We start from the raw sequence: 23,488 nt of genomic DNA, 5'->3' as shown, positions 1-23,488 counted from the left end.
GTCAATGGGTAGAGAACAAGTTATTAGCCCTCTCAGCAACTCACATGGATCATAGAACACGCAGGCAGGATCCAGGAATGGGAGCTGATTCCAGAAGGGTTTGGTCTCATTGTGGATTACTGGGGGTTCCCTTTTTGAGATCTGATGGCCTTGGGGGAGGCCGTAGTTGCGGGCATAGACATGTTGGTACAGCTGTGACCCCAAAGGGAACCCACTTGTATCCCTCCCCCGCCCCCTTGGCATCTGATCCGCTGCAGTGGTAAGGCATCCCTTGGTGATTTTAGTGGCATCGGATTGGTCTCGATGCCCGTGGTACATGGACCTCCAAGTGCCTTCTGGAGGGCCCCCTTCTTCCTTTAACAAAGACCTCAGAGATCCCCTGGCAAGGTCCCATCATAATGGAGGTTCTAGCTTCCTTTTTGCTTATGGCTTGGCCCTTGAGCGGTATCAGCTTAAGAATAAAGGTTATTTGGTGTTGGTTGGTGGGACTTTGTTACAGTCCCTGCTCCATCTCTGTGGCTTATGTTCACATGCGACCATTTGAGAGCTGGTGCTCTGAGAAGCATGCTTCATCGTGAAAAGCACCATGCCCGCTAGTTTGGTTTTCCTACAGGAGAGTTTGGAGCATGGTTTAACCCTTAAGAACATAAGAATTGCTATTCTGGGTCAGATTGATATTCTAACTAGCCTACTATCCTGCTTCCAATAGCGGCTGAACTTGTTACTCTAGGATTCTGCCACATACTTATGACCAAGTTTCTATGCTACTGATCCCAGGGATAAATAGTAGCTTTCCCCATGTCTACCTTAATAGCAGTTTATGGACCTTTCCTCCAAAAACTTGTCCAAAACATTTTAAAATGCAGATATATTTATGTTTATTTAGTCTTGATATACTGTGTATACCATGTGAATGGATCTAAGTGGTGTACATAAAAAAAAAAAAAAGTAAAAAGTAGATAGGACAGATAAAACATTCATTCAAGAAACAAAACGCAAATAGTGAAGAGTTGATAGTTTTCCAGGAGGTGGGATCTAGGTCAACCACCATTCAAAAAAATCTTCCAAGCCAGCTGGCAGAAAAAAAGTTTAAAAAAAAAAAACTTTGAATTTGGGGAAAGAAACTTCTCCACAAATGAAAATTGGGAGGTAATTCCAGAGTTTACGGGCCAAGTAAAAGAATTCAGATTGCCGTGTAGACTTATGAATACATTGTTTATGTCCGGGAAGAACAAGCTGATTAGCATCGACAGAGTGAAGGTTACATGCAGGTATGTAAGCAATAGACAAAGCTGAGAGATATGAGGAGGTCCCAGTGTGATATGTCCTATGTGCGAGTGAAAGTATTTTAAACTAGATATGATATTTAATGGGAAGCCAGTGCAACTGAGTAAAGAGAGGAGTAATGTGAACAAATCTTTTAGCCTTACAAAGAAAGCATGCTGCACAGTTTTGTAATGACTTAAATCTTTTTTTTTTTTTTTGAGAGAAAGGAAGACCGGCATAGATAGAATTACAGTAGTTCAATCTGGTTTTGAGAAAGACATGAATCGCTGTATGAAGGGAATCAAACGATTAATTGGGACGAACAGACCTTAAAAGATGGAAGGAGAAGAAGCCACATTTGGTAACCTCAGAAATTTGTTTTGAGAAAGACAGCTGGGAGTCAAACCAGATTCCCAGATATTGGAAAGTGGTGACCGGACAAATTGGTAAGCAACGGCTGAGATAGAGAGACAGTGATCCAGCAAGCAGATGTTTTTTTCCGGATTTAGTTTTAGCTTATTAGAGGTAAGCCAAGTAGACAGAGCACAAAGGCAGTCTTGTAGGTTAATTTTAAGAGAAGAGACAGGGAGAACCAATAGTACTAGTATCATATACATAGATGAAGAATTTAATGTTAAAGGACTGAATAAGTGTTGCTAATGGACTAAGGAAAAGATTGAACAATAGAGGTGATAGAACTGAACCTGAACCTTGAGGAACTCCACAAGTAAGAAAGCAAGAAGACGATGAAGTAGCATTAGAGTAAACAGTGAATGAGCAATCAGGAAAGAAATTTATAATGCAACTCTATACTTCCCACCAGGCAAGGGCTCTCTTTTAAACTCAAGAGCAGATGTTCAAGTGTATATTCTCCAAAGTCAGTCACCCAAAGAGATACTATTCTATTCAAAAGGGTATTTTCTTTAACTTGTTGTAGTGTTGCATAATATTTAGTAATTAGCCCTTTGTGAATTGCAGGCAAGGGCCAACTATCATCACAGTCCGATTCAAGGAAATCTTCTGAACAATTATGAAACAAATTATGAATATAATGGTGTAAACTGCATATATGATACCACTCATTCTGTCTTAGATGACGAGTGATCATGAGATAGCATCTTTGGTTCATATTCCTCTATTATATGTTGCAACAAGAAAATCCCTCAAATCTGCCAGCTAACAAAAGCACCTGTTTGCAATCCTGCCTAAAAATCTGCATTTCCCTGGATCAGTAGAAACGGGAACAATGAGAATGAAGTCCAAATGTTTTGTGAAACACAGTCCAAGTCCGTTACACTGCTTTTATCAAGATATGCTATTGTCTATTGCTACTGCTGTAATTGTCTAATGCTCACGTTTGATCTATTCTTACTGTACACCGCCTTGAGTGAATTCCTTCAAAAAGGCAGTAAATAAATCCTAATAATAAATAAAACTTGGGGCACTCTAGCAGGTCTAGTATGTAAAATGTAGGCCAGATTATATGGAGCCACCACTTGTGCTTCATAGACCACATCACAAAACTCAGAAATATAAAATATCCAGTCACGAGCATAATGCAAATGACTAGCTGCTGCGTAAATCCTGAGGTCTGGGAAACCTAGGCCTCCTTTCCTTCTAGATAATTAAAAAAAGGTGGACGGTGAGCCATGAGTTTTTCGTTCCCAAGAGAAATTTCCTAATAATTTTGTTCCAAAAGGCCAAATCTGGAGATTTAAATACAAGAGGCAAATGCTGCAAGGGATATAACCAATAGGGTGAAAGTACCATCTTGAGGAGTTGGACTCTACCCCACAGAAATGATCCTTCCATCAATTACAGAGGGATTTTGTAGCTGATAACATTCGTGGAGGGGCATAATCGAACGCGAACGCCCATCTCAATGGGCGTCTATGTCCGAAAACGGGTATGTGAAGAGGAGGGACAGACCGTATTGTCGAAAAAGATGGACGTCCATCTTTCATTTCGAAAATACGGTTTGGACGGACCAAATGCCATGGATTTGGTCCCTTCTGAGATGGGCGTTTTTTTTTTTTTAGCGATAATGGAAACTAAAAACGCCCAGCTCAGAAACGTCCCAATCCAAGCCATTTGGTCGTTGGAGGAACAAATGTACAACACTACCATAGCTCTTAGGGGTGAAGGGGGCAACTACATGTGGGTACAGTGGGTTTTAGAGGCCTCCCATTTACCACCACAAGTGTTATAGGTGGGGGGGGGGGGTATGGGCCTGGGTCTGCCTGCCTGAAGTGCACTGCAGTACCCACTAAAGGTGCTCCAGGGACAGGACTTGTTGCTGGTGTATAACCTTGGCACAGCAGTTCACACCTGAAGACTAATCTTGCTGAAAACGTCCTTTATTTGAATAAGCACGTTTATTCACAGTTAACTGCAGATCAGAGGTTGTGCCCCACTGGCAACGAGTCTCGCTGGTACTGAGATGAGCAGTAGGTCCGAGCTGGCACAATGGTGTACAATGACCTCTTTCAGCAACATTCAAGGTAAGAACTAAGTGCTGTAACGTGGCTAACACATGAAAGGGATCTAAAAGTGTCTTACACAAATGGCCACTACCTCATAGACTACCGGAAACAAAACAGGGCACACTCTGACCCAGTAAGCAGAGGGAAAAGCACAATGGGAGTAGAGCCTACCAACTACCAACATCGTGAGCATTTAACACAAGCTGGTGGAATCACGGAGCCCAATACCCTACACCCACCACAATGCATTGCTGATGTGACTCTGCAGTGCTCTTAACAGAAAAGGTGTCATACTCACCCGAGACCCACATCAGAACCAGGGAAAGGCTATCAGAGGATAGAACACATTCTGCTGTCATGGAGGTGGGTACAGCATTTGAGGCTGGCATACAGGCTGGGGAATAAAGTTTGTAAAGTGGTTTTTTTTTGGTGGGAGGGGGTTAGTGACCACTGGGGGAGTCAGGGGAGGTCATCCCCGATTCCCTCCGGTGGTCATCTGGTCAGTTGGGGCACTTTTTTGGGACTTGGACCTGAAAAAAAAGGGTCCAAATAAAGCGGACCAAATTCTCGTCAAAAACGCCCTTCTTGTTTCGATTATCAGCTAAAGACGCCCATCTCTCCTCAGCTGATAACCACGCCCCAGTCCCGCCTTCGCCACGCCTCCGACATGCCCCTGTGATCTTTGTTCATCTCCGTGACGGACTGCAGTTGAGGATGCCAAAAATCGAGTTTCGATTATACCGATTTGGGCGCCCACGGGAAAAGGATCCCCATCTCCCGATTTGGGTCGAAATATGGACGTCTTTCTCTTTCGAAAATAAGCCTGATAGTATACAACCACCTTAGATCACTAAGCATCTAAAGACCTTAGTATCTTAATTTTTCTCTCACCCACTTTAGTGGAAAGGGTCCCGGCCAATCATTAACCAGATCATCCCTTACAGGTAAGGCCTCTGATTTATCAAAATTAATCCATAAATCTGATTATTATCCGAAAACTTGTAAGAGACACAAGATTCTAGGCAATGTGCTCTTGGGATTGGTAAGAGCCACCAACATGTCTTCAGCAAATAAAGCCACCTTTAATTCTGCAGTGCCAACTGTAATGCCTGTAATTTGTGGATCTCCCCATAAGGCCAATGCTAAAGGTTCCATGCATAGCATGAAAAGGGTGGGGGAAAGTGGGGAAACCCTGCTAGGTGCCCCTATAAATAGTAAATCTATCAGAGAGAAGCCCATTCATTAGAACCCTGGCCAAAGGGTCCGCATATAAAAGTTGTATCATGGACGTAATAGGGCCCTGGAAGCCAAATGCTTACAAAACCTCCCTTAAATATGTCCAAGACACCAAAATCAGAAGCCGTCTCTATATCAAAATCACCAGTAGGAATTCCAAATCTAGCGCACACAATATCCTACGGACATTAATTATAGCATTCCTACCTTTTACAAAGCTAGCTTGTGGGCTGCCCACCAAACGCGGAATGATATTCAGTAGCCTCGTAGCCAAAAGCTTTGCATATAATTTAGTATCAACGTTTAGTAACGAAATGGGGCGATAGAAAGCTACCAACAAGGGGTCTCTATTTGGTTTTAAAATGGGCAAAATCAAGGCTTCTCTCATCCCAACCAGCAGGGTCCCCTTTCGTAATGACTCCTCATAATCTACATCCAAGGTAGGAGTAACACAGTGGGCCAAAATCAAATCTTATAAAATTCTGAGGGAAGCCCATCAGGACCCGGACTTTTTAATGGTGCTAAAGTTCTAATGGCATTTGTTATTTCCCCAGCTGAAAGAGAAGCATTCAACATATCCAAGTCTTCCTATGACAACTAGGGAATCGGCAAAGTTTGCAAAAATGCTTGGAAACCAGAGGGAAAATCTCCCCGTTCTGCATATAAAGTTGCATAATTATTTTTAATTATCTTACAAATAAAAGCATTATCTGCATTACTACACCTTTAGAGTCTTTAAGCAAAGGAATGAAGCGGGGTCCCCCCTCCTGTCTAGCCAATCTAGCAAGACATGTACCCTGTCGATTCCCATATTTAAAGAATTTATGTCTCCCATATTTCAGCCTAATCTGCGTACCCTGAACAAGCTCATTCAGTGTGCGCTGAATATTAAAATAATGAGCTTGGGCATTTCTGGATAAATGCTTAACTAAATTTTCCTAGGCTCTTCTAAGTTGAGAATGAAGGAGGAAAATACGCTGATGCATCTGTTTCTTCTGATAAGAAAGATAAGAGATTTGTCCTCTTATAACTGTTTTTCCGGTCTCCCAGAATAAACCCAGGGTATCTATGTGCTGCTGATTTGTGGCTCCATACTCCTCCCATTTTGTAACCAAATAACTATGAAAATTCAGATCTGTTTTTAAATGAAAAGGCATACGCCAGAATGTACTGCAGACTTTCCAGGCCATGGCAATTTCTAAAAAGACAAGGGCATGATCAGAGATGCCACAATGTTCTATCTCCACTGGATTAACATCAGGAAACCAATGTTCCGAGAATAATAAGTAATCTAATTTCACATAAATGAGCTATAGAAATATGGGTAAAACCATATTTCTCCTGGATGTAGTATCCTCCAGATAGATAATAAGTACATATGTATTGCCATACTGGGAAAGACCAAAGGTCCATCAAGCCCAGCATCCTGTTTCTAACAATGGCCAATCCAGGTCACAAATATCTGGCAAGATCCCAAAAAAGTGCAAAACATGTTATACTGCTTATCCCAGAAATAGTGGATTTTCCCCAAGTCCATTTAATAATGGTCTATTTTTTTTAGGAAGCCATCCAAACCTTTTTTTTTTTTTTTAAACTCCGCTAAGCTACTACTACTATTTAGCATATCTATAGCGCTACAAGGCGTACGCAGCGCTGCACAAACATAGAAGAAAGACAGTCCCTGCTCAAAGAGCTTACAATCTAATAGACAAAAAATAAATAAAGTAAGCAAATCAAATCAATTAATGTGAATGGGAAGGAAGAGAGGAGGGTAAGGTGGAGGCGAGTGATTACAAGTGGTTACGAGTCAAAAGCAATGTTAAAGAGGTGGGCTTTCAGTCTAGATTTAAAGGTGGCCAAGGATGGGGCAAGACGTAGGGGCTCAGGAAGTTTATTCCAGGCGTAGGGTGCAGCGAGACAGAAGGCGCGAAGTCTGGAGTTGGCAGTAGTGGAGAAGGGAACAGATAAGAAGGATTTATCCATGGCGCGGAGTGCACGGCAAGGGGTGTAGGGAAGGACGAGTGTGGAGAGATACTGGGGAGCAGCAGAGTGAGTACATTTATAGGTTAGTAGAAGAAGTTTGAACAGGTTGCGAAAACGGATAGGGAGCCAGTGAAGGGTCTTGAGGAGAGGGGTAGTATGAGTAAAGCGACCCTGGCGGAAGACGAGACGGGCAGCAGAGTTTTGAACCGACTGGAGAGGGGAGAGGTGACTAAGTGGGAGGCCAGCAAGAAGCAGATTGCAGTAGTCTAAACGAGAGGTGACAAGGGTGTGGATGAGGGTTTTGGTAGAGTGCTCGGAAAGAAAGGGGCGGATTTTACGGATGTTGTAAAGAAAGAAACGACAGGTCTTGGCAATCTGCTGGATATGAGCAGAGAAGGAGAGAGAAGAGTCAAAGATGACCCCAAGGTTTCGAGCTGAGGAGACAGGGAGAATGAGAGAGCCATCAACAGAAATAGAAAACGGGGGGAGCGGGGAGGTGGGTTTGGGGGGGAAAATGAGAAGCTCGGTTTTGGTCATATTTAATTTCAGGTGGCGTTGAGACATCCAGACAGCAATGTCAGACAAGCACGCTGAAACTCTGGTTTGGATGGAAGGTGAGATATCAGGGATAGAAAGGTAGATTTGGGAGTCATCAGCATAGAGATGGTAGGAAAAGCCATGGGATGAGATTAATGAACCAAGGGAAGAAGTGTAGATAGAAAAGAGGAGGGGACCAAGAACAGAACCCTGAGGTACGCCGACAGGCAGAGGGACAGAAGTAGAAGAGGATCCACCAGAGTGAACACTAAAGGTGCGGAGGGAGAGGTAGGAAGAGAACCAGGAAAGGACAGAGCCCTGGAATCCAAGTGAGGACAGGGTATCGAGAAGTATGCTGTGATCGACAGTGTCAAAAGCAGCGGAAAGATCAAGAAGAATGAGGATGGAATATTGACCTCTGGATTTAGCCAGTAATAGGTCATTGGAGACTTTAGTAAGCGCAGTTTCGGCTGAGTGGAGCTAACCACCTTTACCACATTCTCTGGCAATGAATTCCAGAGTTTAATTACATGTTGAGTGAAGAAAACGTTTCTCCAATTTGTTTTAAATTTACTACATTGTAGCTTCATCGCATGCCCCCTAGTCTTAGTATTTTTGGAAAGCGTAAACAGACGCTTCACATCTACCCATTCCACTCCACTCATTATTTTATAGACCTCTATCATATCTCCCCTCAGCCACCTTTTCTCCAAGCTGAAGGTAGCTGCTTTAGCCTTTCCTCATAGGGAAGTCATCCCATCCCCTTTATCATTTTCGTCGCCCTTCTCTGCACCTTTTCTAATTCCACTATATCTTTTTTGATATGCGGCGACCAGAATCGAACACAATATTCGAGGTGCGGTCGCACCATGGAGCGATACAAAGGCATTATAACGTCCTCATTTTTGTTTTCCATTCCTTTCCTAATAATACCTAGCATTCTATTTGCTTTCTTAGCTGCAGCAGCACACTGAGCAGAAGGTTTCAACGTATCATCAACGACGACACCTAGATCCCTTTCTTGGTCTGTGACTCCTAACGTGCAACCTTGCATGACGTAGCTATAATTTGGGTTCCTCTTTCCCACATGCATCACTTTGCATTTGCTCACATTAAATGTCATCTGCCATTTAGACACCCAATCTCCCAGTCTCGTAAGGTCCTCTTGTAATTGTTCACAATCCTCCCGCGATTTAATTACTTTGAATAATTTTGTGTCATCAGCAAATTTAATTACCTCACTAGTTACTCCCATCTCTAGGTCATTTATAAATATGTTAAAAAGCAGCAGTCTCAGCACAGACCCCTGGGGAACCCCACCATTGAGATTAATGACCATTTAACTCTACTCTCTGTTTTCTTTTAACCAGTTTTTAATCCACAATAGAACACTACCTCCTATCCCATGACTCTCCTATTTCCTCTGGAGTCTTTCATGAGGTACTTTGTCAAACGCCTTCTGAAAATCCAGATACAAAATATCAACCAGCTCACCTTTATCCACGTTTGTTCACCCCTTCAAAGAAATGTAGTAGATTGGTGAGGCAAGATTTCCCTTCACTAAATTCATGTTGACTTTGTCTCATTAATCCATGCTTTTGAATATGCTCTGTAATTTTGTTCTTTATAGTAGTCTCTACCATTTTGCAAGGCACCGACATCAGACTCACCGGTCTATAATTTCCCGGATCTCCTCTGGAACCTTTTTTAAAAATCGGCGTTACATTGGCCACCCTCCAATCTTCCGGTACCACGCTCGATTTGAAGGATAAATTACATTTTACTAACAATAGCTCCGCAAGTTAATTTTTCAGTTCTATCAGTACTCTGGGATGAATACCATCTGATCCAGGAGATTTGCTACCCTTCAGTTTGTAGAACTGCCCTATTACATCTTCCAGGTCTACAGAGAATTCATTAAGTTTCTCTGACTCGTCAGCTTCAAATACCATTTCTGGCACCGGTATCCCACCCAAATCTTCCTCGGTGAAGACCGAAGCAAAGAATTCATTTTATCTCTCTGCTACAGCTTTGTCTTCTCTGATCGCCCCTTTTACTCCTCGGTCATCTAGCGGTCCAACCAATTATTTTGTTGGCTTCCTGCTTTTAATATACCTAAAAAAGGTTTTACTATGTGTTTTGGCCTCCAACGCAATCTTTTTTTCAAAGTCCCTCTGCAGGACAGGGAAATACTACTAATAGGCTATTTTAATATTCCAGATGTGGATTGGGAGTATCCCTACTGCAGGGTCTTTTAAAAGCAGGGAGATCCTGGCTTCTTTTCAAGGGGAACTATTCAAGCAGTTGGTAATGGAACCCATGTAGGATGAGACCTGGGCTGTTTCTCCTTAGGAGATTTGGAGGGTGGCAACATGGTCCTCGTTACATTCCTTTGTTAAGCTCTACAGGTTGGATGTTCTGGCAAGGGTCAATTTGGACTTTGGTAGAGTGGTCATTCAGGGAGCCTTATCTTCCCCCGCCCATTAGGTCTGCTTTGGTACATCCGCTGATTCAGAACAGTGTAAGCTGTCACTAAGAAGGTAAAATTATGTATAATCATACCTGATAATTTTCTTTCCATTAATCATAGCTGATCAATCCATAGACTGGTGGGTTGTGTCCATCTACCAGCAGGTGGAGATAGAGAGCAAACTTTTGCCTCCCTATATGTGGTCATGTGCTGCCGGAAACTCCTCAGTATGTCGATATCAAAGCTCCATCCGCAGGACTCAGCACTTAGAGAATTACACCCACGAAGGGACACTCTGCCCAGCTCACCACCGCCGAAACGGGGGAGGGGAATTAACCCAGCTCATCCCCACACAAGTGGGGGAGGGGAATCCGTCCAGCTCATCCCCGCGGAGCGGGGGAGGGACACCACACCCGCCGATGCGGGGGGATCTGGCTTATCCTGCAACCGCAACCGCGGGAGGAGCTGACTGACCCTAACACCGCCGAAGCGGGAGGGGTACAAAGCTGCCCTACAGCCGCACGAAGCGGGAGGGAGTGCCGGCAGAATTTTAAGTCTCAATCCAGCCCCGTAAAACGGAGGGGAGAGGAATGCAGCAGCTCACTGTAACACAAACTCGTCTTAACTCTTGAAGAATCCAAGTGAAAAAACTTGAACACGAAGTCTTTCTGAAGTAACTGAAGACTAACTTGAACCTGAAATGCAACCAGAATAAAAACAGTACAGATATCTGGGAGGGGCTATGGATTGATCAGCTATGATTAATGGAAAGAAAATTATCAGGTATGATTATACATAATTTTACCTTCCATATCATCAAGCTGATCAATCCATAGACTGGTGGGATGTACCGAAGCAGTACTCACCCAGGGCGGGACATTGAAATCCCTGACCTCAACACTGAAGCTCCAAACCGGGCCTCCGCCCGTGCAGCCACAGTCAAACGGTAATGCTTGGAGAATGTATGAGCCGAAGCCCAAGTTGCCGCCTTGCATATCTCTTCCAAGGAGACGGATCCGGCCTCTGCCATCGAGGCCGCCTGAGCTCTAGTGGAGTGAGCCTTCAGCTGGATAGGCGGCACCTTCCCTGCGGCCACATAAGCCGCTGCAATGGCTTCCTTGACCCATCTTGCCACTGTAGGCTTAGCAGCCTGCAGACCCTTACGAGGACCTGCAAACAGGACAAACAGATGATCCGATTTCCGGAAATCATTGGTCACTTCCAAGTATCTGATGATGACTCGTCTCACATCCAGATATTTAAGAGCAGAGTACTCCTCTGGGTAGTCCTCCCTACGAAAGGAAGGGAGACAGAGCTGCTGATTCACATGGAAGCGAGAAACAATCTTGGGCAGGAAGGAAGGCACTGTGCGAATAATCACTCCTGCCTCAGTGAACTGCAGAAAAGGCTCTCGACATGAGAGCGCCTGGAGCTCGGAAACTCTTCTGGCTGAAGTGATAGCCACCAAAAAGACTGCTTTCAACGTCAGGTCTTTCAGAGATGCCCTCGACAAGGGTTCAAAAGGCGGCTTCTGCAATGCTCTTAGTACCAGGTTGAGATTCCACGCAGGCACCACTGAGTGCAGAGGAGGGCGCAGGTGATTAACTCCCTTGAGAAAGCGCACCACATCTGGCTGCGAAGCCAGGGAAGCACCCTTCAGGCGGCCCCTGAAGCAAGCCAGAGCCGCTACCTGGACTTTAAGGGAACTGAGCGACAGGCCTTTCTCCAGACCTTCTTGCAGGAACGCCAACACTGAAGAAATTGGAGCAGTGAAGGGAGAAAGTGAGCCTGCTTCACACCACGCTGCAAAGATATGCCAAACCCTGGCGTAAGCAGTAGAAGTAGAGCGCTTCCTCGCTCTCAGCATAGTGGCGATGACCTTGTCTGAGAAGCCCTTCTTCCTCAGACGCTGCCGCTCAATAGCCAGGCCGTAAGACCAAAGGGGGAGGGATCCTCCATCGCCACGGGACCCTGATGTAACAGGCCCTGCTCCACTGGCAGCCGCAGAGGATCGTCGACTGAGAGCCTGATCAAGTCCGCATACCAGGGACGCCTGGGCCAATCCGGACCCACCAGGATTACCTTGCCGGGATGCTTTGCCACCCGGTCTAGCACCCTGCCCAACATGGGCCAGGGCGGGAACACATAGAGAAGCTCTTGTGTCGGCCACTGTTGGAGAAGAGCATCTACTCCCAGGGATCGAGGGTCCCGTCCTCTGCTGAAAAAGCGCGGCACTTGGCAATTGGCCGATGACGCCATCAGATCTAGGCTCGGCTGGCCCCAGCGCTTCGTGATGTCCAAGAACGCCTGAGCAGATAGCTGCCACTCTCCGGGCTCCAAGGTATGGCGACTGAGAAAGTCCGCCTTGACATGCATGACTCCGGCAATGTGGGCCGCTGAAAGCTGCTCCAGGTTCGCTTCCGCCCACTGGCAAAGATTCATAGCCTCCTCGGCTAGAGGGGCGCTCTTGGTACCTCCCTGGCGGTTGACATAGGCCACAGCCGTGGCATTGTCCGACAGGACCCGTACAGGCTTCAACACCAGTACCGGGATGAACTCCAAAAGCGCCAACCGAATGGCTCTGAGTTCCAGGAGGTTGATAGACCACTTTGCCTCTGCAGGAGACCAGAGCCCCTGCGCTGTCCTTCCCAAGCAGTGGGCTCCCCAGCCCGACAACGAGGCGTCCGTCGTGACGACAATCCACTCTGGGGTCACCAGAGGCATTCCCGCAGACAACTTGTCTGTCTGCATCCACCAGCTCAGCGCCTTGCGCACTGCTGGGTCCAAGGGAAGGCGCACAGCATAATCCTCCGACATCGGAGTCCAGCGCTGCAGCAAAGAGAGTTGAAGTGGTCTCATATGAGCCCTGGCCCAGGGCACAACTTCCATCGTGGCCGTCATAGAGCCCAACAGCTGCACATAGTCCCAAGCCCGAAGGGGAGAGGCTACTAGGAACTGGTCCACCTGAGCCTGAAGTTTGACAATCCGATTGTCTGGCAGGAACACTCTGTCCACTTGGGTGTCGAATCGAACTCCCAGGTACTCCAGGGACTGAGTCGGGCGCAGCTGGCTCTTCTCCCAGTTGATGATCCATCCCAGGGAGCTCAAAAGAGCAACTACCCGGTCCACAGCTTTGCCGCACTCTGCATAAGAGGGGGCTCGGATCAACCAGTCGTCCAGATAAGGATGGACTTGTACCCCTTCCTTTCGTAGGAAGGCCGCGATGACCACCATTACTTTGGAAAAGGTCCGCGGAGCAGTAGCCAACCCGAAAGGGAGGGCTCTGAACTGGAAGTGTCGTCCCAGGACTGCAAAACGCAGAAAGCGTTGATGAGGAGGCCAGATGGGAATATGCAGGTACGCTTCCTTGATGTCCAAGGATGCCAGGAACTCTCCTGCCTTCACTGCCGCTATAACAGAGCGGAGAGTCTCCATGCGAAAGTGCCGCACTTTCAAGGCCCGATTGACCCCTTTGAGGTCGAGGATAGGCCGGACAGAACCTCCTTTCTTTGGTACCACAAAGTAAATGGAGTAACGTCCCTTGCCAAGCTGACTTTCTGGCACCGGAACGACCGCGCCCAGGCGGATCAGATTGTCCAAGGTCTGCTGCACTGCCACAGCTTTGACCGGAGACTTGCAGGGAGAGAGTACAAACCCGTCTTTTAAGGGTCGGCAGAACTCTAGTTTGTAGCCGTCTCTGATGACTTCCAGCACCCAAGCGTCTGAAGTTATTGTGGTCCACTCGCCCAGAAACGAGGACAGCCGTCCTCCAATCTGCACTGGGGCGTGGACCAAGACCCCGTCATTGGGTACGAGACCCTGGGGGAGGACCGGAGGGAGCACCTCCGGGACGGCGGTCTCTGCGAAAGGAATGCTGCTTGGGGGAGAAATTCCTCTTGAAGGAAGAGGGGGCAGAGGAACCCGACTTGCCCGGGCGGTACCGACGGGCTTCCTGCAACCGTCCTCTGGAGGTACCGGGACGAGTACTAGCCCGAGCCCTGACCTCTGGTAATTTCTTGCCCTTAGACGTGCCGAGATCGGTCACGATTTTGTCCAGCTCGACCCCAAAGAGCAGCTTGCCTGTAAAAGGCAACCTAGCCAGGCGGGATTTAGAGGCGTGGTCTGCAGACCAATGTTTCAGCCAAAGCCACCGCCGCGCAGAGATTGTCTGAGCCATGCCTTTCGCTGAGGCCCTCAAGACATCATACAGCAAGTCTGCCAAATAGGCTAAGCCCGATTCCAGGGCCGGCCAATCAGCCCTCAAGGAATGATCCGAGGGGGAAGCCCGCTGCACCATAGTCAGGCACGCCCTGGCCACATAGGAGCCGCAAACTGAGGCCTGCAAACTTAAAGCCGCCTCCAATCTTCTGTCTTGGGCGTCCTTTAGGGCCGTGCCACCTTCCACCGACAACGCCGTTTTCTTAGTCACCGCAGTGATTAAAGAATCCACGGTAGGCCACAGATAGGCCTCACGTTCACTCACAGCCAAAGGATAGAGGCGGGACATAGCCCTAGCCACTTTAAGGCTCGCTTCTGGGACATCCCATTGAGCCGAAATTAAGGTGTGCATGGCATCAAGCACGTGGAAGGTTCTAGGCGGGCGCTTCGTCCCCAGCATAATGGCAGAGCCAACAGGGGCTGAGGGAGCGACGTCCTCCGGAGAGGAAATCTTCAAAGTGTCCATGGCCTGTAACAACAGGTTGGGCAAATCCTCTGGGCTAAAAAGCCGCGCTGCAGAGGGGTCATCCGCTCCATCCGAGCGGGGATCCGTCTCCTCCAAGGAATCCGCAAAGGACCGTTGGGAGACCTCAGACACGCTGCCCTCATCTACATCGGAGGAGACAAATTCCTCCAAGGCCTGTGAATCAACCCGAGGGCGTTTACCTCTGGGAACCTCAACCTCTTTACCAGACGAGGGAGCAGGGGCAGCGTTGTGCATGAGGAAGGCCTGATGCAGCAGCAAAACAAACTCGGGGGAGAAACCCCCCAGACTGTGCACTTCCGCAGCCTGGGCAACAGCCCTAGACGCACCCTCAACCGGCGCTCGCAATAGCGGGGGAGAGACATGCTGCGCATCCAAAATGGCGTCCGGCGCGAAACTCCGCGAAGGAGCCGCGCGGGAAGAACGGCTCTTAACTTTAGCCGCTTCTGTGCTGTCGCCCAAATTAAGGGCGTTCATGGCATTAATGTCTCCAACCTCAAGGGCGGCCCAAGAAGAAGCCGTCCGAGCCGCGTGGCCGGCCAAGATGGCGGAGGCGAGGAGCGGGGGATGGGCGTTTATGGCGGGAAAAACCGCCACGCCGGAGGAAGGACCGGGACATTCATCGGTCACCCAACAAGGGCGAATCAGGCTTTAAGACCCCCGCATCCCCTCTAGAAGCGCTCAAGCGACCCGGAGAGCGACCCTTTGCGCCCTCGCCCTCCGACGCCATATGCCACGAGGAGAAGAATCGGGGAACCCCCTGCCCGCTATAAAAAGGTAAAAATTACCTGCTGTCCGCTCCGAGTTGTAACGACCTGGTGTCCCAGTGAGTAGCTGCAATAGACGCTTAAATAAACGTCGAAATAAACGCCTTTAAGGACGTTCAAAATTTTTTTTTTTTTTTTTTTAACGGAGCCAGCGGGAGGGGGGAGAAAAGGAGGGACCTGACACCACCAGGTTTGCACTTGCTCAAAAGAGCCCTCAACCCCAGGCACTCAACAAAACCTAAAAATTAGGCTTGGAGGCCTAGCCAGAGCTGCTGCTGTGTGTGACCACCACCTGCTGAGATAGAGAACATACTGAGGAGTTTCCGGCAGCACATGACCACATATAGGGAGGCAAAAGTTTGCTCTCTATCTCCACCTGCTGGTAGATGGACACAACCCACCAGTCTATGGATTGATCAGCTTGATGATATGGAAAGGAGAAATTATGTCTTACCTGATAACATTTTCTTTAGTCAGTCTCACTGTTCTGAAACCTTGGCCTTGGAAGGCCTCAGCCCAGAGTTCTGGGTATGCTCTTGTCTTTTCTAATTAGAAGTAAATGAAAAAGAAAAGGTTTGGATTACGATTGGCAGCCATACTGGGTTCCCGTGAAATGACTATTCCCTGGTATATGAAGGAAGTGAGTACCACTCTGTTGTGTTTTGCTTGCTTATCATTGCAGCTGCAGTGGCTGATGGGGCTGGGTGTATTACCAAAAGAGACCTTCTGCAGCTTGGGCAGATGCTCTCTGGAACAATCCAGTATGCACCACACATTATAGCTGATGATATCACTGTTGAATTCAGTTTTCTCTATCTCCATCTGCTGGTGGGAATTGATAACATCTGCTGGCTCAGAACAGTGAAGCTGACTAAAGAAAAGAAAATGATCATATAAGACATGATTTCAACATTGTGATCTGTTATTGGGAGCCAATGCTCCTTCTGCAGTAGAGATGAAATCCTGTCTTAACAGGCTTTGCAGATTAATTTTAACCACAGCTCATTGAATCAATTGCAGCCATCAAAGAGAGCTAAGTGGAAAAGCATTATATATAATGAACTGCAATAATCTAAATAGGAAATGACACGAGTCAAAAGTAAGACTTTGAGATCTGCTGCAGAAATGAAAGGTTCGACTGACGGGATCCTATGAAGAGCTGGGAATGAGGATGATGATGTTCTCCAGTTAACATCCCACGTCTTCCACCTAATACCCCAGCTCCAGCCTGTAAGGATATTCAGCTACACCATTCAGATAGTGTCACCTAGATTAGATATCTGGAAACAGCTGCCATTATCCGGAGTTCCTTTTGGGATATTGGACTGTCAGTTTATAAGTTGCCTATACAGAATTGTGTTGGCTTATATCTGATTTGATTTGACTTGTTCCACGCTTTCACCATGGCTAATTACATGAAATATAAAACATGCAAAATAAACCATCAATAAAACATAAAATAAAAAAATATATATATAATAAATTAGTGCTCTCCACTGATTCAACTCTGGTCATTCACTCCAAAGATGAGACAAAAGTCTTGCAGCATTTTTGTTTTTTTGATCCAGTAGGTTTTTCCTGCTCCTTTTGGACATGCATCTCCATTAGATACAGAATTGGAATGTGAATCCAGAGTCTTCAAATCAGCACCACCTGGGACAATTGCCCCCTCCCAATTTTGTGTCCTTTCCCAACTTGGTCCAGTCACTGCAGCAATAGCCCTTGGAGCCACCTACTTTATGGTTCCTTCTAGAAACCTGCAATCATGGGCCCTAAATCCAGCCAACAGATGTCTCCATTGCATAATGTCTAGGACTTCTCCCAGGGGTCTGTGAATGCTGGCCAATCCAAGGAACAGAAGACTTAACCCAGAAATAACCCAGGTCACTCCTGCTTTAAAAAACCAAACCAAACCTTCATGTTCTTCTAGACTTCCTCTTTCTCCCCTGATCAAAGCTTCACCGCTCAGCTACTTAGTTTGATATGAAAATGGATCCTCCTCTAGTCTCAGCTCCAGAAGCAAACAGGATTTAGGAATGTACTCTGTCACACAGAAGTGACAAGAGGGACTTTCAAACATTGTTACTAACTGCGTGCATTATGTTAGGAACACTTACCACATACACTAAAGAGACAATGTTTAATAAAAATTTGTGGTCCAATTACTTTCATCACTTTTATTAATTTGGTTTGACAAGGTCTGAAACAGGTTTATACAACAGTTTTTCTTGAATTTTTTTCTGGCAAAATTTGCTTTCAGGCTACTGTAATTATGTATTTCATAAAACCAGGTCTATGTAATAAAGCAGTAGTAAAAAGTTTCGTTTAACAAAATTCTATCCAAGGTAACTTTAAAAAAAAAATAGTTTTAACTGATCAAGCAAAATAATCACTTAAAGTACAAGTTGCTTTACCTGATAAGTGGTGTTCCTTAAGAGTTACGAAACAGTGGAGAACACACCCTCCCCTCTATCGGGCTGAGAGAGAGAGAGCTGGTGCAAGAGGTAGCCTGTCCGTATTCTTTAGCTATAGCTGAGCTCTTGGATCTTTCAATGGGTATTATTCAATGTTTTACAACCTACAAACTAAAAGTTTTCTTTTGTATTCTTTCCAACCTAAAGAAAGTTGGAAAGAATTATACAAAATAGGTTAAGAATGTCTGTGAGAACAAAATAACTCTCTGGAAATTTAATGGAATGGGATGAAACTTGGCATGAGGGAAAAACTGTTAAAAGACACAAGTTTGAAAACGGGACTAAATGTACTCGGGTTTCAGAGATACATGCCCCTCCAAAAAAAAAAAAAAAAAAAACAACCCAATGCATTTCTATGGAAGGAGTTTCAGCTTCTGTAGCAGAGAATAATTAACAGAATAAGATAAAACTTGGCATATGGGGAAAAACTGTAGAAATACACAGAATTCGCTATTGCGGACCTTTGCACTCATGGAGGGGGGGGGGGGGTGATATGTTTTGTTTATGTAAAATAAGTATTCACAGATAGAATACAACAATATACAATGTTTTATTGTATGGCTTATCACTAACTCAATAAAATATATATATATTTTTTTAAATTAAAAAATGGGTCAAATCAGATCTAGGGTTCCAGAGAAACGAGTCCTCCAAAATTTGGCCAAATGCATTTCTATGGGAAAAGGAGTTCTAGGTTCTATAGTACAGAAAGAGTGAAAAGCAGCAGTTACAGAACACAAACAGTTTAAAAGGTGTAATTTCTTATTCTTCCAAAACCCCCAACTGCCCCCCTGAAAACGTACCCCCCCTCACAATTGATCCACCCAAGAAGTAATCCCACAGCCTACAAAACTGCACCCCATCTGTTGCATCACCCTAAAACTGCCCCACACCCCAAAACTACTCCCTGCAACTGCCCCACAACTACCTCCTATATGGTCTAAATTACTCCCTCCCTCTTAAACTTGCCACCCCACAAGTGTCCCTCTCTCTACCCCAACTACATTCCCCACAGACAACACATGCCCAGCACACATACAACAGAGACATACACACATACATATGCAGACTTTACACATACAGCAAACAGAAAAATTTTAATATCATTTTATTTCATTTTTTAAAATTAATTCTACTCTGAAAAATACTTCAAGAATCATACACTTTTCTAACTGGACGCTATGCCCCTAAACCTCCATTGCCCCAGGTTAAAAACAAAATAAGACTGTGAGCCCATTAGGTGGTTAGGATTGCCATCTGTCTGACTTTTCTCAGAAGTCAGCAGACTTTTACCTTAATGTCCAGAAGATAGAATGTCCATGCCCCCCTCCCCCATGAGTAGGCCTGCCTTGCCTGGGTCCTCGGTAATTAGCAGCAGAGAGTGTAGGTAGGATCTAGCCAATGGAAAGGCTGGGAAGGCAGAGCACTGGATGGCAACTCTAGTTACAAGAAGGGAGGAGGCAATCTAGAGGAAATGGAAGATAAATGAACCCCCTCTCCAAAAATGCCCCAATACATTTCTATGGGAGAAGCATCTACAGCACCTGCAGTGTACATACACTGATTCACTGTATCACTGTGATTAAGGAATTGCACCTTTCAAACTGCCTTTCCCTCATTTCTTCTTCTGATCACAGAGGCATAGAAAACACAAACTCACATATACAGAAGTATACCCCACTGCACATATGAACACATACAAGCACATATATTGTGATAAACACAGGACTGCCCTACCCTGAGGAGGCTGCCAGAGGGCGCTCTCCTAGATAAAAGATGGGAAAATGTCATGATCTGGTCACTAGAGGGAGCTCCAATGAGACCCCTGGGTCATGACCTGAAGGGGCCACTAGAGGGAGCTCCAGCCAGGAACACAGGGGCCAGGGAAGACTCATAGCTGAGGATTCCCTTTTAAGAAAAAGGCACCCAGGAGAAGGTACTGGACCCTTCTGGAACCAGGAGGAGGGGCCCAGAAGGGGTGTGGTGGGCTATTAGCAGCCCTATATAAACAGCACCTCCAAAGGTACTAGAGAGAGGAATACAGGGACCTGAACAGAAGGAGACCTGGAGGAGGAGGCGGCGGCAGAGGCAATGGCGGCAGGAGAGCTGGAGCTTGTCAAGGGACCTCCAGGACGCCGGAAGTGAAGGGAGCCTGCAGAGAAGGAAAAGGGACCTCCATAAAGCCTGAGAAAGAAGGTACTTATCTTGATATGATGCTAAGGAAGCCAATGTGAAAGGAAAATTGGGCCAGATGGAACTGAATACTAGTTGAACTGGACTAACAGCCATGGGGTGGAGGACAGGACTATAAAATTAGAGTGAGAATTAAAAGTCCTGCCCAGGGGAGGTGGCTGTTTTAAACTGAGGCCCAGGTCTCTCAAATAAGTGGGCTCAGTGGAGAAGAAACGGGATGAACTGTTTGATAGAAAGAAATTGTTCCCCACAAGAGGGGATCATGGATGCTAATGGAGTGGATTTGCATCTGCTGATTAATTTGCATATCTGGTGACACCGAGAAACAAGTGTTGTATTCCCAAGAAAGGTGACAGGGGGCACATCAGGAGTGCCAGGAATGTGACCCGTTACCCAATGAGACTTCAGAGAAGGATTCCCAGAAAGGATGATAATTAAGGAACAGTCACCCTGAGTTGAAAGAGGAGCCCGAGAGTGAGCCTTTCTTAGAGGCAAAGTTCTAATGAACCACAAGGGGGACCCTCAGCACATAAGTGTACCCATGGGGGATTATAATATACATACATACATACATGCGCATCCACCAGCCCTCCACAACCCAGGACCTCCAACAAAAGCTGCACTAGCCATTCTCGGTGCAGCAAATTAGAGGAATCCCATTGAATTCCTATGGGCTTCCTCTTACCTGCCGGATGGGAATCACCAGTGTGGCATTGTAAAAGATGCCCATAAACATACATGCATTTACACAATGGGTTGAAAAGAATTCCATGAGCCAGGCTGTGCATGCATTCCCCATAACTTGTTAAGTAGTACATGCCACAGGGTCTCCCCCTCTCCCAGCACCCCCCCCCCCCCCCCAATCTCCTTCCTCCAATTCATTGGGCGGGTTCCTGGACTGGTCTGGCAAGATTCAAGGAATGAGTGATCAAGTAAGGTATAACTATACTTTTCTCTTTCTCCATGCTAGATCAGACATATGGAATGTATCAAAGAATGCTTCAGCTAGTGTGGGTGGAATCTATCACTGTCACTGGGACTGCCACTTCAAAAGCACCTTATTTTCTTGTTATCAAGTCCAGGCTATACTGCCACAAAAAAAAAAAAGAAAAGGTTGTCCCTGTCACTGCTCTGCAGATATCATCCAGTAGAACTGACCTTTACTCCACCTAGGAGGCTCCCTGTTCCAGTGCATTTTCAATTCTTTTGGAGCTTCGTGACCCCAAGAGCCACATACCACACTGATACTTTCTTATTCACCTAGCTGAAGTGGCTCTCGATCCTGCGGTCCTCAAAAGAGACAAGGCAGATAAGATAAAAAGCTAGTCAGTTTTCAGGAAAAATTCAGTCATCTTCAGGTATCTGTGGAGTGTTCTCCTGACATCTAGAAGATGTAGCAGCCTACTACCGTGATCACCCTTGTGCCTCACAGGGCTGAGTAACTCAACTGTCTGGCTGAAAGGGTGAAACCACCTTTGGCAAGAAGGATAGCATAGCATGCAAAGTCACCCTATCCTTAGTTATTAGATATGGCTCCCTATAGACCAGCCTGGAGCTCTGAAATCCTCCCTAGCTGATACAAGGTCATCTTTCTGGTAGCAATTTTTCTAGCAATCCTTAAATGGTGCTGCCCTGAGGGGCTCAAAAGGAGGCTCTCCTTGAGTGTCAAGGACTAAGTTCAGTTCCCACAGAGGTGCCACCTTCCTCAGAGATCTAATGCTCTTGGTCTCTTGTAGGAAATACCCCACCTGTGTTTTAGCAGGGAATCTTCTGCTATAGGCCCCATATAACATGCTATGGCCACACACTGTACTCTAAACGAATGAAATGCTAAGCCTCTCTCGAAGCCAACCTGCAGGAAGTCTACATATTCAGGACCTGAGCCCTCTATGAGGAAAACATGTTTCTCCTTGCTCCAAGTGTCAAAAATCTTCTCTTCTACATTTCAGCATGGTTTCAATCACTGGCAATGAGAACTTAAATTTCCTTAGTCTTGCCATTTCAAGAGCCAGGCTGTAACAGAGTATGGAGATGGGTTTTCCATCTCTGTTGGCCCCTGTTGCAGTAGACCCCAGACGTGGGGGAGCCAAAAGGGTTTTGCTACTGCTAGTCTCTTCAGCTCCCAATACAAGCCTGGGCCAATCTGGGGCTACGAGGATTACATGTCCTTTGTGTGTGGAGATACGCTAATCTTGCCTATTAACAACATAGGACAAGGGTTCTCAACCTACCCAGGTTTTCAGGATATGTAGAATGAACATTAATGAGATAAATTTTCATACAATTGACATAGTGCATGCACACCTCCCTCATCCATATTCAGTGTGGCTATCCTAAAAACTTGACTGGCTGGGTGTGACCTGACTACTAGGTTGAGAATCCCTGGTCTAAGAGGAAAATCAAAAATTCATCACAATGTCATGGGATTGTCAGGGTATCTATTCCTCTGGATCCTTCCATCTGCAGAAGAAGCTGTGTGCCTTAACATTCTAAGTTGTTGCAGTCGGATCCATGGGACTCCCCCTATATGGCAATGATTGTCAAAGACCTGTCAATTAAGTTTCCATTCTCCGACCACCAGCCAGCGAAGCTTATGAAGTCTGCCTGCACAATGTATACATCTAAACACACAGTTAGCATGCTGTAACTGCCCGCATCACCATAAACCTCCCTCCGCCATATGGTGGCTTTTGGTTCTTGTTTGCTGATGTATGCTACGGCTATTGAATTCTTTGAGTGTACCTGGACTGTTTTATCTTTGAGACAGCTTTGGAATTAGAGGCGGGTCAACCTGATGGCCCTGTTTCCATTCTCAGGGTGCTGCATCTGTGGTTAGAGTGATCCAGGAAGGGGGGGGGGGTTCAAACCCACTTCCCTCCATATATTCACTATGCTAAGCCACCACTACAGGCTCTGGATAGTAGTGCTTAATAAGGAGATTTTGACCTAGTTCCTGTCCCTCAGAGACCAACTGGTCAGGAAGTTTGCTTGTAATGGGTGCATTTGGGCCCTTGCCTAAGGGATTACTTGCATCATTGTTCCCATAGATCCCAACACTGTGCATGTATAAGAATCCCTATATATCTCTGCTGGGAGCCAATCTATTTGGCAGAAATACCTTGGCCTGTGGAGTATAGACCACTATGTCCAGATATTCCAGGGACTAAGTTGAAGCTAGTTTGCTCTTGGCCTGGCTGACAATCCATCCCAACTCTTTGAGAATGACGATGACCCTGGCCACTGCTAGTTTGCTTCCTTTTTCTGTTGGGGTCCAGTTTTCCCACCATTTAGATAGAGGTGCACCAGTATTCTCTCCTTCCTCAAGCAGGCTGCTAATGTGACCAATAAACCTCTATGGTGCTGTTGGCAATCTAAAG

At 46.1% G+C, this 23,488-nt stretch overlaps 1 protein-coding gene across 2 annotated transcripts in view; it reads right to left on the bottom strand.

The window, feature by feature from the left end:
* Positions 1-23,488, bottom strand: part of ZBTB26 (zinc finger and BTB domain containing 26) — a 116,316-nt gene that overhangs the window by 31,979 nt on the left and 60,849 nt on the right. The window contains exon 5 of one of the 2 annotated variants that reach the window (XM_030207322.1): positions 21,004-21,393. The exons of the other annotated variant lie outside the window; for it this stretch is intronic. The gene's annotated coding sequence lies outside the window, so the exon portion shown is untranslated. Of the gene's footprint in view, positions 1-21,003; positions 21,394-23,488 lie in introns of those variants that run through there. 2 annotated transcript variants of the gene reach the window in all.

This window comes from Microcaecilia unicolor, chromosome 6 (genome assembly GCF_901765095.1).
Source record: "Microcaecilia unicolor chromosome 6, aMicUni1.1, whole genome shotgun sequence".
NCBI classification, from domain to species: Eukaryota; Metazoa; Chordata; class Amphibia; order Gymnophiona; family Siphonopidae; genus Microcaecilia; species Microcaecilia unicolor.
Note: the sequence above shows the minus strand (reverse complement) of the source record. Positions and strands in the feature narration are given on the sequence as shown.